Below are 12,505 nucleotides of genomic sequence, written 5' to 3'. Positions count from 1 at the left end.
GTGCTCATTTGTTAGCAGCAAGCATAAGTGCCCTGGGTAGTGCAATACGTTCTGCCTTTTGGGAGGAGGTTTCCTCAGGGAGAGGCTGAGATTCAATAACCTTAGAGTCAGAAACAGTTGTATACTCAGCTACTCTTTTTCCTTTTGGGGTTGTCGAGGAGCTACCATCAATATAAAGTAAGATCAGGGCTATTTAAAAGGACTGAGGAGATATGGGAGGAATGAGGCCTCAAGTCTTCTAACGTCTCCTTACAAGTGTGAGTTGGAGGTTCAGAAGAATTAGGGCTGAGGTGGCGAGGTCAAGAGTAGGGCAGCGTTCAAAAGAGAACTCGGGAGATTCCAGGAGGGTGACGGGGATTAGTTTGATACAAGAAGGTGACAGAGAACCATGGCTTTGTGTGAGAGTAAACCCTTAAGGTCAGTGGTGAGTGAAAGACTGTGGGTGTCCCAAAAGTAAGATATTGCTTTCTTGAGCGAGAAGTGTAGCTGCAGCCAGAGCACACAGGCAGGCTGGCCCTCCTGTGTGGTGGTGTCCAGTTATTCTGACAGAGAAGCCATGGGGGCAAAGGAAGGGCCCTGCACCTCTCCTAAGACTCCTAGGGCAATTGTATGTCTCTCAGTGCTGTACAGTCAAAAGGGCGTGAGAGGTCAGGCAGTGTTAAAGCTGAGGCCGAGAGAACAGCTTGTTTTAGAGCATCAGAGGCTGTATGGACGACTGACTTAGGCTCAAGAGGCTCCAAAAGATCCCCCTGGGTAGCTTGGTGTAGGAGTTGGGCTAGGAGGGCAAAACTGGGGATCCAGAGGCATAGATACCCAGCCAAGCCCCAAAAGGACAGAATTTCTGTTTTTGATGTAGGGAGTGATTTGGGCAGATATAAGGGGCTTTCTATCAGTAGTTATATGTCTCTGTGTTGGGGTCAGGAGAACTCCAAGATAGGCGACCTTAGGAAGGGGAAGTTGAGCCTTAATAGGGGATACTAGATAGCCCCAATCAGCTAGGAAGTTGGAGTTGTACTGTATATCACTGACAGTGTATGAGTGAGGGGCTACAAAGGAGAAGATCATCTACGTACTGGAGGATAGAGTTTGGGGCAAGATTGAGGGAGGTTAAGTCTGAGGCCAGGGCTTGGCCAAAGAAAGGAGGACGATCATGAAATCCTTGGGGAAGGACCATCCCTGTTAATTGTTGGGAGTGATGAGTGTCTGGATCTGTCCAGGTAAAAGTGAAATGATCTTGAGAGTCTGGGGGTAAAGGATGGTGAAAAATGCATCCTTGAGGTCAAGGACGGTGAAATAGGTAGTAGAAGGGGAAAGAAGGGTATAGGGATTGGGGACTACTGGGAGAAAGGGGCCAACAGCACCACTAAGAAGTCTCAAGTCTTGACCCTGGTGGTAGGAGCCATTTGCTTTTTAATAGGCAGGATAGACGTGTTATAAGGAAGGTGAGCAGGGTGCAAGAGACCCTGACGCAGCAGCTTAGAGATGATGGGTTTTAACCCCTGTTGATGTATCTGGGAAATAGGGCGTTGATTGGGAAACTTTGCTGGGTCTTTTAGAAGAACATAAACAGCACTATGGTGGGAGGCGATGGAGAGGTGATCAGTCTCCCAGACTGTAGCGTTTACGGAGGAGGAGGGTAATGGGGAGGCGAGCAAATAGCAGGTTCAAGCAGCAGCAGCCTGGCCAGGTCGGGAGAAAGGTTTGGAACAGTGAGGAAAGCCTTGAATCTGGAGAGCAGATCCCTTCCAAGGATTGGAGTACTTTGGGAGTGTGAGGAAAGAATTGTGGAAGGGGCTTTTTGAAGTGTGCAAGGCAGAGGCTCAGTAAGCTGTGGTGCAGACACTAAACCGTCAGCCCCCACAACTGAGACCTGAAAGACTGGTTTCTCCGGAATAAGCGGGCGTGGCAGAACAGTGGCCCCCCTGTCGACAAGCAAAGAGATCGGCTTACCTGCCACTGTGAGAGTCACCCTGGGCTCCACAGAGGTGACAAGAGTGTGGGGCTGGGAACCTGGGCCCCTTCAGTCTCCAGCAGCGAGTCCGAGGAGGCTGGGTCCAAGGACTCCTGCTCGGGACCGGGAGGGGATGTCTGGACCCCTAGAGGGGGATTAGGGCAGTCTACCTTACAGTGTCCCTTATGCCTCAATTAGGACATGGACCCGAGGGGGCCTGGGCTTTGGGCACGGGCGGGCCCAGTGCCCTTCTTACCGCACTTGTGACTCCTAGAAAGGCCTAGATGACGTCTTTTCTCTGTCAGAGGATTGAGGTTTGTAGCCATGTAAAGCAGTGGCTAAGAGATAATAGCCTGATCTCTTTAAGTCTTTTCCAGTTTTGCCTCTTCTTCCCAGTTATTGAAAATTTCAAAAGTAAATTTAAAAGATCTCATTGAGAGGTTTGAGGCCTTCCTCAGCCTTTTTTTTAGCTTTTTTGAATGTCTGGGGACAATTGGGAAATAAAATGTGTATTCAGGATAATAGTAACTTCTGTTTAAGTTATATCTACTTTTGTATATTTTGTATAGCTTCTCTTAATCTAGCTAGAAATTGTGCTGGCTTTTCCTCTGGTCTTTGAGTTATTTCTCTGAGTTTATCAAAGTTAAGAGCTTTATGTCCTGCTTTTTTGGAGGCCTACAATAAGACAAGTCACCATGTGATAACGGGCTGTTCATCCTGGTAGTCCCAAACAGGGTCATCCCTGGGAATGGCAGCTGAGCCTACAGGCTTAGTATCATCAGTTTGATGTATTTCATGGGCATCAGCCTGAGAGGCTTGCCAGACTCATTCTTTCTCTTCTAGGAGGAGGGCAGAGGAGAGTAGAATGTAAATATCATGCCAGATCAAGTCATAAGACTGGTGAGGTTTTTTAATTCTTTTAAATAAGTGTCAGGGTCAGAGGAAAAAGCGCCAAGATGTTTTTCAGTTTGAGATAAATCAGAGAAGGAGAATGGGACGTGTACCCAAACAATGCCTTCTGTATCAGCCACCTCTCAAGAGAAGGAGGGGAGCAGGGAGGGATTCAAGGTCCTGTTTCTTTAAGGCCATAAGGAGGGTATTTAGGGAGGTCAGGATTGATGCTCTTGACCTGTGGTGTTGCAGAAGACTCTTGAGAGTCAGTTGGACTGCAGGGAGATCCAACCAGTCCATCCTAAAGGAGATCAGTCCTGAGTGTTCATTGGAAGGACTGATGCTGAAGCTGAAACTCCAATACTTTGGCCACCTGATGTGAACAGCTGACTCGTCTGAAAAGACCCTGATGCTGGGAAAGATTGAAGACAGGAGGAGAAGGGGACAACAGAGGATGAGATGGTTGGTTGGCATCACCGACTCAACAGACATGAGTTTGAGTGAACTCCAGGAGTTGGTGATGGACAGGGAGGCCTGGCGTGCTGCAGTCCATGGGGTCGCAAAGAGCTGGACACGACTGAACTGACTGACTGCTGAAGTGGACAGGGCCTTGAGACTCTGGTAGTAGCGGGTGGAGCCGAAGCCCCAGAGCCCCTTTCGGACACAGGCATGGGGGAGGGTCGGAAGCAGCGGCGGCCTGGGGGCGGGGTGGGGGGGATGTAAGGTGGGGGTTAGGACCAGGTCTGCTGTGAAAAGATTAGAGGCGACTGGAGGTGCACTGTGGTCAGAAGGGCCAAAAGAAGAGGAGGGAACATCCAAACAGGGACCAGGAGACACAGTACTGGGGATGTGGCCCAGAGTGGGCTCAAAGTCTTTGAGAAGTGGAGCAGGATGCGCAGAGAGCAGGCGGGGAGCGGAGAGCAAAGAAGCCTGGACAGAAGGCACCACTGACCACCTGCAGTGCGGCGGCAGAAGTTACCCAGCTCCCGCAAAGTGCTGTGATGGAGAGCTCTGTTCTCTGGCCCTGGGACCTATTTCCAGTCGACGTTGTGGCCAGGCCGGGTTAGAGTGATGAGTGGGTCAGTCTGGCCTTATTCCTCCTTGAAACCCCACGGTTTTTAGGTTTTGGAGAAGGCAGCCTAAAGGGGTATATTTTGTTGGTTGGAACGGAGAATTTCCCATTACAGTCAAATAGGGAGGGAGGGTGAACCAGGGTGAGTGAAAATCTAGGATAAAGGCCGGAAAGAAAAGGCGGCCGCGTCCTCATGTTCTTCTTGGACAGCGACAGGTCCACCTTGAAACGGGTGCCCCCATCTCAGAGTGAGGCCAGGGCCCAAGGACCACGGGATCCTCTGCCTCGCCCCGGGGCCTCCAACGCCAGACCAGAGAAAGAGGATCCAGGGAGCAGGGCTTCACTCACCCCTGCCGCCGGGAGGTGAGAGCCGGCATGTGGACATCAGTCCAGCAAAACAAGTGCAGGGTCCTGCCCCGGGGCTCCTCCCAGACCCTCGGTGAGGTCCAGGGGAGGGGACCACTGAAGGTGGGCCCAGGAGAGGAGCCCCCCTCCCGCGGTGGGTCTTCCCTCCCAGGTTTCGGCTCCAGAAATGTAAGGGGAGTGCAGAGAAAAAGAGAGCAAGCCGGGCAGCCAGGCAGAGAAAGGTTTATTACAGGAAGGAAGAAAGAAGGTGACTGGTTTTAGAGAGAAACCAGTGCTCTCTATACAGCCAACCCTTCTTATTCCCCTTCCATGGGAAACTGTGCCCCGGAGGGCGGCGGCCTCAGTTTATCTTTAGCCCGCAGCTGGGGTCTTGTGGTCACACAGTGGAAGGGGTCTCAGGGTCAGGTGGTCACATAGTCTTGAGAAACGGCACTAGCAGGGAAAAACAGGGCATTGCCTTAAGGAAAAAGCAGGATGCCCACAGGGCAATGTGGCCAACTGAGACTTCATCCCTTGTTTGTCAGGTCACCAGTGGGCCATATTTTAACCATATGCTGTGAGTCCCTCATGAGCCCTCATTGGCCATAGCCTTCTGCAGTCATTGCCTCTTTGAAGTGGGTGCCACCATGATCAGAGCCTAAACCAGGCAACTGCTTTACAAAAGGAAAAGCCAAGTGCCAGGACTCACACTACAGAAACCTCCACAGCTACACTGGGTGGACCTTGGGCTAGGAGTAGGCATCTATCTTAAAACTGCATTTTCAAAGTAAGAACAACGTTTACATTTAGATTGTTTGTATATTTGGGTGATTGGAAAGGGTGAACTAATGGAGATTATGTGCCTTCCCATCCCCTCACTTATATATTCATTCAGTTATTTATTAATACAAAAATATTCAGTTCAGTTCAGTTCAGTCGCTCAGTCGTGTCTGACTCTCCGCGACCCCATGAATCACAGCACGCCAGGCCTCCCTGTCCATCACCAACTCCCGGAGTTCACTCAAACTCATGTCCACAGTCTGTGATGCCATCCAGCCATCTCATTCTCCGTCGTCCCCTTCTCCTCCCGCCCCCAACCTTTCCCAGCATCAGAGTCTTTTCCAGTGAGTCAACTCGTCGCATGAGGTGGCCAAAGTATTGCAGTTTCAGCTTTAGCATCAGTCCCTCCAATGAACATCCAGGATTGATCTCCTTTAGAATGGACTGGTTGGATCTCCTTGCAGTATAAGGGACTCTCAAGAGTCTTCTCCAACACCACATTTCAAAAGCATCGATTCTTCGTGTTTAATATGTGCCAGACTCTGATAGAAAAGTGAACAAGACAAGTGATTGCCTGGAAGCTGATCATAAATTAACACATAATATAAGGACAAATGATGACTGTTATAAGAAAAAATAAATCAAGGTAAGGAGATTGCTGGTAAAGAGAATTTCGGAAAACATTAGAATAAATTAAGAAGGGGTCCTCTGCGATGTGACATTTGAAAACAGAAGGAAGTAAGGAAGCAAATCACACGAAGAGAGGGAAGGGAATTCCAGGCAGAGGGAACCACCACCCATGCGGAGACTCTGAGGTAGGAACTGTTGGGGGAAACACTGACTTGAAACGACCAGGCACCATAATAACCATTTGCGTGAGTTATTTTACGACGGAGGTCCTGGTAAGGAACACAGAATAACAAGCCAAAACAAGGGAAGAATTCAGGGAAGGTCAAAAGGAGACACCACGTGTCTTCCCAGCCTCCCAGAATCCTCCTCACTGGAGTGCGAGCAGCACCAGGAAGGACCTGGGTCAGAACGACTGACCAGAGACGACCCGGAAACGAATCCCGTCACCATAAACCCGAGACTGCGAGTCACGGGGCGGAGTGCTCCTCCCGGCTTCCCGTACCCTTCTGGCGCCCTCCCCAGTGAAATCTCTTTCTTTGTCAGTGGGTGCGTCTCCTCAGACAGTTCATTTCTGAGTGTTAGACAGGAGCCCACTCGTGGGCCCCGGAAGGGATCCCACTTCCCGGAACAGAACCATGCCGGCATACCTGAGAACTAAGAAGTCAGTGCAGCTGGAGCAGAGCAAACCAGGAGAGGAGTAGAAGAGATGTGGCAGGGGAACAAGCAAGAGCCCGTCTTGTAGGATCTTCTGAGGAAAGAAACGGGGCTACGTTTAGTTCCTGACTGTCTCGGGCAGCCACTGAGAATGTTTGAACAGGCGAAGGACATGAGCTCTCTTAAGCTTTCAGATGAATCACCATGGCTGAATCTCAAAAACATAAGGTTGAAAAATGAAGTAATTCATAGAAGAATGATTAAGTCCAAAACAAACAATACTAATTGATCTATTATTTAGGGATACTTTATTTAACAAAATAAAAAGCAAAGATGATTAGCGCAAAATTCAGTTTACCTCTGAGGGGAGACAGGGAAATGCAATTTGGGAAGAAATATAGGGGATGTCTAGAATGCTGGTAAATTCTATTTCTTAAGCTAGAGGGTGACTAGGGGTGTTCATTTTATGATTATTCGTTAAATCATATATGCTGTCTTGCATATGATAAAAACCTGTATGATAGGTTTCATAATAATAAATGTTTTTAGTGTTTCGGCTATGGTAGCAAATGAATCAGGTCCCACTGCTCACTTTTTACAAAATCAATTACATCCTCACAAATGGCAGAAGGGAAAATGACTTTAATCAGAATGCTGGCACCTGGGGAGATGGAGGAGTGGACTCACTGCTTCCCGAAAACCACCTGTGAAGGCTCTATTCAGCCATGAAAATTTTTAAAGGGGAAAAGGGAAGTCGCCTCAGGTCATCACTGGAATTGGAGAGGGTCAGAGTTGTCACCACCCACTGTGTGCAGGACTATCCACTCCTCGTGGTCGTCCTTTAGGTATTATCTTGTTCACCCAGTTTGTTGGAGAGATTATTGGAGGGGAAGCCAGAGAAAACATCTGGTCATCTGTTAATTACTAATTCTTCATTTCCACTCTGTTGATCTTACAGAAAGAGCCAGCAAGTTAGACAAGGTATTGTGTGATGAAAAGTTTTGAAAACTGCTTGGGCCAGAGAAGAGTAGAGCATGGTTTCCAAGTTAGTTCCAACGTAGCTTCATGCTCAAGTGACAAGAAAACAGGCTTCCTGCTGAGGGTGGTTTCCTGCAAAGAGCTGCGTACAGCTTGATTGACCCTAGGAAAGCAAGCTTGATGCAAATGTTGACCTCGCACAAATAGACTGCTGGATATTTCTCCAGCAGAGATTGGTTTATTTAGACTCAGTAGGCAATTTCAGTTCAGGGTCTGCAACCATGGAGGGCCATGTGCAAACCGCCTTACAGCCAGGGAAGAAGTCTTTTAGAGAGAGGAAAAAGAAGTTGGAAGGGCTCTAGTAAACCTTGGTTTAGTCTATTGCTTTTCACTGGTGGAGTCATTGCCAGGAAAGAGTCTTCTTCCTGTAGAGCTCTGAGATGGTCACAGGGCAAGACAGTTCCACCTTCTAGTCTCCTAGTTCTACTTATTTATTGAGGTTTCAGCTTACAAATTTTTTACATAGAAAGATTCATGATAAGGCTATTTTAAAAATCCAAATGAAAATTGGTGGTGTGAAATAGAGCATTTCCTGCCATATCAATAAACAAGGAATCACAGCCATCTGTGATTCCATCCCTCCAAATGTGAATTTCTGAGCCCAGGAAGAACAGTGCCTGCTATCTGGCAGCCCTCAAGCTGCCACCACAAGCTGCCGCCACTCCCTACAGTGAGCAAGGAACTAAGGATGTGAAAAACCAAATCGCAAGAGGCTGGCCCCAGGTAGCTGAGATGCTTATGAAAGGAATGATTTCAGTAAACCCAGATTCTTGCATCTTCCCTAAATTCCTTAACTTGAGATATCTGGTTTTCCTTAATTAACAATAATCTTTTGATGTTCAAACTTCTTGCCCCTTGCTGCATACTTAACTATATGACCCGACTGCTCCCCCCCACCTCCTTGGAGCAGTTTTCTCAGGTTTTCTCTTGAGAAGCTGTCTCCCAGGCTTGAATCCTAAGAATTTCCACCAGATAAAACATAACTCTCAACTTCTAGGTTTTGACTACTTTTTAAGTTGACAGTGGTATGGACTAGTGTGATTGCAGTTAGTGAAAAGGGAGCAGATGTGAGCTGAGCAGATTTTGAGAGTTGAAACTAATAGGAATTGCATACACATTGGATATATGGTGTGAACCCCCACAAAAATGGGGGGAATGGGGCAAGACTTACCTAAGAGCAGATGGAGGCAGGACTGATGGGAAGGCAGGAAAGCTGATCTCTCCAGACCCTACTGGCCCTGAAGTACCTGTACTTTCTTCAAGGAAAGCCTTGGTAATGCTTATCAGGAGCTAGAAAAGGTTAGAATCTCCAAGCCCCGTATCTACAGGAGCATCTCAGGACATTGCCTCCAGGATCCTTAGGAACAGTGTGACTCTGCTCCCTCTGGAAGAAGAGTTTGGCTCTGATGGCTCCTTCCAGAGGCATTGGAGTGAAAACAGAAGAGAGAAATGAAGATTTGGGAGCCGGAGGTCAAAAAAGAACCGCTTGCTATATCTCTAACAAGTAATTCATGAGGGAACTGGGCTTTCAGGCAGTAAAAGCAGGCAATAAAAGCAGAGAAAATGAACGAAGAGGTAAAAACCAAAGCAAATCCCTCCAAACCAGCACAACTAAACCACATCAGGAGGAACAGGGAGGCAACATCAGGAGAAAGTCCACCTCACCTTGGAGAGCTACTCAGTCAAGTTCAAAGCCACTCTGAGCAGGTCTGCTCAAGGGCACCCCGACTTCCCCGTGGTCTGCAGAGCAGACCTACTGGTCTGTCTGGTGCAGAGGGAGCCAGATGAGGTCAGAGAGGGTCCTTGTCAGCCCTCCATCTCCCTGCTCCTGCCCAGCTCCTCTTAAGACAGGAAGCACCTTCAGCACTGAAGCTCCTTTGCCTTGCCTGAGGCAGCCAGGAAGAACCATAGACCACGACCCCGAGGGCTGGGTGATGCTGGAGCCCTAATTTAAAACCAAAAACAACCTAGGTTCTTTGTTTTTAAAAATCGTGTATGCATGTGAGGACTGAGATTTTCAAATTCTTTCCCCATCCTTCCCCCTTCCTAGACCTGAATCACACTAAAATCATAACAGCAACAATCCCAATGCTAACCTCCCCTCCTTACCTACCATTTACTGATCATTGTTGATGTGCCAGGCACAGTGTTAAGTAATTTCATCACGTGAACTCATTTTGGAATCAGAGCAACCTTGTGAGATCTGTATTATTATCTTCATTTCACTGATAATAGTGCTAGCCCACATTTACCCAAATCTTTACATCTTCCAGGCACTGTAAATAACATATATTATGTTATCATAGGGACAGTATTATTTTCATCCCTAGATCACAAAGGAGAAAACACACTCAGAGAAGAGAAGTAACTCATCTGAGATTTTACAACCAGGAGAGTTGTCTGCTATCTTGGATAGGGTTCCCCAGAAAGGCTCACATCCTGGGATTCCTCAGCTACTGCAGGCCAAAATTAAGGTACCTGGGAGGCCTCTCCACTGGCATTTTTACCAACAACTTTAATGAGATATAATTCACATACCATCCCATTCACCCATTTAAAGCGTAGGATTCAAAGGCTCTCAGCAGATCCACAGAGTTGTGCAACCATTACTACAGTCAACTTCAGAACATTTGCAACAAAAAAAAATTACATCACCCCAAAAGAAAACATTCAACTTTCATCATGATCCACTCCCCAACCCTTGAATCCCCACAGGTGTAGGCAACAGTTAATCAACCTCCTTTTTCTGTGAATTTGCATTTTCTGGACATTTTATATAAATGAAATCATAGAATATATGACTTTTGGTGAATGACTTCTTTTACTTAGCATGTTTATTTTCAAAGTTCATTCTTGTAAGTATCATACTTCAGTAATTCATTCTTTTTTTATTTCCAAGTAATAGTCTACATCATAGGGTTATACAGTTGTCACTTGGTATCTGCAGGGGATTGGCTCCAGGAGCCCCCACAAAAATCCATGGATGTTCAGCTCCCTTAGCCAGCCCTCTAAGGGGTCACATCCAAGAATGCAGAGAGCCAGCTGTATCACATCGTATTTACCCATTCATCATTTGATAGACATATGGATTGTTTCCATCTTGGGGCTCTTATGAATAATGCTGCTATGAACACCCATGAAAAAGATTTTGTGTGGGTGTAAGTTTTCATTTCTTCTTGGTACTCTTCACAGGCCCTTGAGATCATGTTAAAGACTGACATTTGAAAATAAACTTTAAATGCTGTCCAGGAAAATAGAGTCGCCATGCTTACAGCTCTCTTTGCCACTAACGCTCATTACATCATGCACCAGGGTGCTGCCCTGTTGCCCACCCAAGGGAGGAATCTAAACCCATGGCCACTGGCCCAAAGTCAGCTCCTGGTTGACACTGCCTAATCGACAGAGAAGATGCCTACTGGCCATAAGCATAGGGAGACAAGCATTGACACAGAGGAGCCAAGTGGAGATGCGGCTGCAGAACCCCAGCCTTTGTGACCCAGGCACCCAGAACTAGTCACAGGCTCCTGATACAAGAAACTGCTGTCAGCTGACTTGTTTCCTTAAGCAGTAAATGGTTTCAGTTGGTTCAAAAGGCAACTATATTGAAGGATTTCCCTGGTGGTCCAGTGGCTAAGACTCAGCTTCCAAGGCAGGGGGCCTGGGTATGATCCCTGGTCAGAGAACTAGATCCCGTAAGAGCCTGCATGCCACAATGAAGACTGGCACAGGCAAACAAACAAAAAAAAAAAAAAAAAGGCGGGGTGGCAACTTTATTCATAAGTGAGCAAACGGAGAACAAAGAAGAGCTCAGCTAAGACCCACCCTGCAGCTGTGCACGCCCTCCCAGGGCTGCAAAAGTGGTGAAGAGACAGTTCCCACCCCAGCCCCAGGGAGAAGACGACTTGGAGGCTCATGGGAGCTGCAGCCCAGACAAGCTCTTCCTTCTGGCAGCAATTAGGGGAGAACCTCAAGGTCCAGGAAAACTTCTCCACCCTCCTCTAGTTTCCACCTCATCTTTCCTATTTCCCTTCCCAGCCAGCTTCCGTGAAGGACGCCCCTAGATACAGCGACACTGCTTTATTCTTCCCTCACTCATCCTCCCCGTGCTCAAAGCACTGTGCTTCCCAATGAGGGACAACCAGGTGCCAAAGCCAGTGGCCTCTGCTCAACCTTCATCGCACTTGACCTCCTATAATGTTAGACTGTTGGCCACTTTCTTCTAGAAATTCTCTACTGTCCAAATGAGCTTTCAGCTCTGTCTATTTGAGCTTTTTGTGTTTTTGATTGCCCCTGTGATGTGCCCAAAAACCTGTCCCTGGCTCCCGTTACGTCTACCACTCCCTGCATGCTCTCTTGTGCTTTCATGACAGCCATTTCCTGCCATTCACAGACCATGAAGGAGAAGCATTAGGAATTCGGACTGCTTCCAGGAGAGGCCCTAAGTGCCAGGCCTGCCAGGCATCTCCAGGGGCACCCGCCTTCACGAGGGTCTGGCATTCAGAGACTCTCTCTGGATGGGGTCCAAGAGCTGATTAAACTTGAGATGCTGATACATGCTAGTATCAGGGAAGAAGACATTAACCCTGCTAGGTTCTTCTGACTGGCCTAAGAATTAAGTTGACATGAGACAGGTTAACAGGAGAAAATCACCTAAAAGTTTAATAACGTGTATACCTGGAAAAGACCCAGGAAAACTGAGTAACTTACCAATATTGCTGAATCTCTCACCTTAAATACCATCTTCAGCTAAAGGCCAAAGAGAATGGTGGAGATTGTGGTTTGGGACCTCAAAGAGGAGGACGGCAATTAACACGGAGGTGGCAGATAAATGTTTGCTGGGCCGGACAGAGACAATGGGGCACTGTCAGAACCACTTCACTCAGATGGCATCCCGGCCTCCTGCCCTCCTTTCCCTCAGCCCAGGAGTGACTCACAGTTGGGGGTGAGAGAGGCTCTTAATATTTCAATCCCCTGCCTTCCTGTTTTCAGTTTGATTCAGATCTTGAACTGCTTCATAGAACTGTATATTTTTTTCAATTTTTATTTTAAAAAAATTATTTTATTTCTGGCCGCTCTGGGTCTTCATTGCTGCATGTGGGCTTTCTCTAGCTGCAGTGAGGAGGGGCTGTTCTTCGTTATGGCCA

Source organism: Moschus berezovskii, chromosome 25 (genome assembly GCF_049115385.1).
Source record: "Moschus berezovskii isolate FMDL1 chromosome 25, NW_MosBer_1.0, whole genome shotgun sequence".
NCBI classification, from domain to species: domain Eukaryota; kingdom Metazoa; phylum Chordata; class Mammalia; order Artiodactyla; family Moschidae; genus Moschus; species Moschus berezovskii.
This window is presented reverse-complemented; position numbering follows the sequence as displayed.